Consider the following 2,864-nt stretch of genomic DNA (forward strand, 5'->3'; position numbering starts at 1 on the left):
TTTTCAGATTTTTGACTTGAAAATAATCATGTTTAAACTCCGAGTAAAAGAAATGTATTTATTTATTGAACAGATGTTTTTCCCTGGGCTATTCATCAGATATTTGTGTGCATTTATGTGTGTGTGTGTGTCCTCCTTGACTGTGTTCTCAACTGCATCAGTGACTCCTCAGATCCTCACTGACTTTCTCTCTCCAGGAAGAGCGTGTGCCCATCTGTGTTATCTTTGAAATGTGCTTCATCTCAGCCAGCTTTGTTGTGTTCCTGATCCAGGCGTGGGTCAGTGAAGCGAAGCACCTGCAGTTCATCAGCAGAGTGTAGACTGTCATGTACTGGCTCTCCAGTTTTGTGTGGGATATGGTAAGAACACCCATCTGTTGCTGCTTTCTAAATCTCCATCAGGGCTATGGATTGGATGAAAGAGCCCCTGTCTCTTCTAAGTGTTCTAGCTAATATAAAGATGAATGAAAAAGGGAAAGGTAGAAGCAGCTGTGTATTTTCATGACACTGAGCTGATCTTATGCCAGAGAGAAAATCTGTCTACACTGACTGCAAATAACACCACTGTCACCTAATTTGCTAAGTGACAACTTTCAAAGATATAATTGAGCTAGAAGACTCTTAGTCAAAACTCAAAACCTCTCTGATAGGTTTTTACCTCCAGAGTTATGATGTTCTTTGCCTTACTAGGAAAACTTATCTGTCCTTTGAATTCTTGAGGACCAGATAAGTGAGAGGTGAATATGCTTCCTGTTTTTCAGTTTTCCCTCAGATAGCTAATAATTTACTATGTTGTATTTGCAATATATATTAGAAACATAAAATCATATAGCTATAAATATAGACTACCATAAGAGCTTGTAAGTACCAAATCTAGTTAAGAATGCTGAGGTACTCAATTAAAATAAAAATTAAAGTTTTTTTGTAGGAAAATCCTAGTACATCTGTGACAGTACTGAAGAAATTCTCCTTGTGGGGTTATTAGCATGCTATTTACTTGAAGTAACTTAATACTTAAGACAGTATATTTATTACTGTCTCATTACCTTATAGCAACATAATAGTTCCAGGTAAAAGGACACAAATATAAAACACAATAAAAAGAATCAGAATGTATCTGTAGGCTTTTATTAGGGCAAACATTTCCATAACCATAAATATCTCATTATCACAGATAGATTGTCTCAAGTACCTTTGTTAAATAGTAATCCAAAGTGAAGTAAAAGTTAGTAAAATAAATTGTAAATGAAGACATTTCAGCATATAAACCAATGAGTCTTCAACAGTTTTTAATATGAGGATCTAATAACATTATTTTCCACATAAGTAATTATTAATGTAAAACCCAAAATTAATAGAGATGATACAGATGATATTGTACTTTTCCATAATAAACATGTTTAATATTTTTATGAATCCCATTTAGTATTACAAAATAAACTTTACTGGACAAAAACTTTTAATACTTCAGAAAAATAGACATGAAAAGTTTGACAATGTATATAAATAGTTTAGAAATATTATCATAGGCATGGAAATGTGACATAATCATTTCAACATAAGGAAATGCTATAAAAGCAGAGGGTTGTCAAAACAGAGTACAAGAGATATTCTGAAACAAATGAAAAATCAAGATCTTGTAGGAATGACAACAATTTTTAATGTATGACAGATACTGAAATGCCAAAGGGAAAATGAACAGAACTATTTCCTCATGGTGGTGACAATGGACAGAGGCAGCTTTTAAAAATGCAAAGGACATAGCAAATTAACTTACCATCTCCTTCATATAAAAATGAGAATCTCTTGGGAGAGTTTAAGTACCATTAGCAGACACATCTTATAGCAGTTAATGCAATGCTTCGTATTTCAATGGAAAACTATTTCAATGGTGAAAATGACATAGGAATCAGAAGCATATTCTTCTGAGACTCAAGGAAGTTAACACTTTCTCGAACTGGAAAAAAACATTTCATAAGAAGGCATATAAAGTTACTGACTGAATCGAATTTGTGGTTCGAATATTTCATGCCTAGTGAAATAGCTTACCAGCTGCCACAACCCTGGGATCCTCATGAGACTGATGTCTCCCAGCCGCACGACTGTCTGCACTCTCATTCCACCAAAGAACATGAACTGCAGAAATAAACCAAAAACAGCATCTAAAGACTATGGCGTTACTACAAGTAAGAAATACAGAAAAATTAATCAGAAACATTAAGTCTTGTTCTTTAGATCAAAATAGTGGATATCAAAAAGGTAAAATTAAGTATGTTAGTAATAAGATTTCAGAGGGGGTCAGAGATTCGGGAGAGAAATTTGTAAATTAATCAAACTGGTTTTATAGATGAAGAAACAGAAATCTGGAAAGGGAAAGTAAATAACACACTAAACACAATTAAGTCTATAATGAGGCTTCATGACTTTCTAATACATTTTAGTTTATTTAAAAAAGGAAGATTATAAAAGATTTGTGTTTACTACTGAAAATCTTGATGATATGAAGAAGCAAATAAAAAGTAGCATAATTTTACTACTGGGTATTTACCCCAAAGATACAAAAGTAGGGATCCGAAGGGGTACGTGCACCCCGATGTTTACAGCAGCAATGTCCACAATAGCCAAACTGTGGAAAGAGCCAAGATGTCCATCGACAGATGAATGGATAAAGAAGAGGTGGTATATATATACAATGGAATATTATGCAGCCATCAAAAGGAATGAGATCTTACCATTTGCAACAACGTGGATGGAACTGGAGGGTATTAAGTTGAGTGAAATAAGTCAAACAGAGAAAGACATGTATCATATGATCTCACTGATATGAGGAATTCTTAATTGTAGGAAACAAGCTGAGGGTTGCTG

At 34.0% G+C, this 2,864-nt stretch overlaps 1 long non-coding RNA gene across 1 annotated transcript; it reads right to left on the bottom strand.

Moving 5' to 3' along the window:
- Window positions 1-1,105: 1,105 nt before the first annotated feature.
- Window positions 1,106-2,852, bottom strand: LOC145718375 (uncharacterized). The gene is made up of 2 exons (XR_014141760.1): window positions 2,049-2,852; window positions 1,106-1,956 (listed from the first exon to the last, which is right to left on the bottom strand). It is a non-coding gene; the product is annotated as an uncharacterized LOC145718375 (long non-coding RNA).
- Window positions 2,853-2,864: the final 12 nt, after the last annotated feature.

Source organism: Leptonychotes weddellii, unplaced genomic scaffold (assembly GCF_054177405.1).
Source record: "Leptonychotes weddellii isolate Sample4059 unplaced genomic scaffold, ASM5417740v2 HiC_scaffold_14790, whole genome shotgun sequence".
Lineage (NCBI taxonomy): Eukaryota > Metazoa > Chordata > Mammalia > Carnivora > Phocidae > Leptonychotes > Leptonychotes weddellii.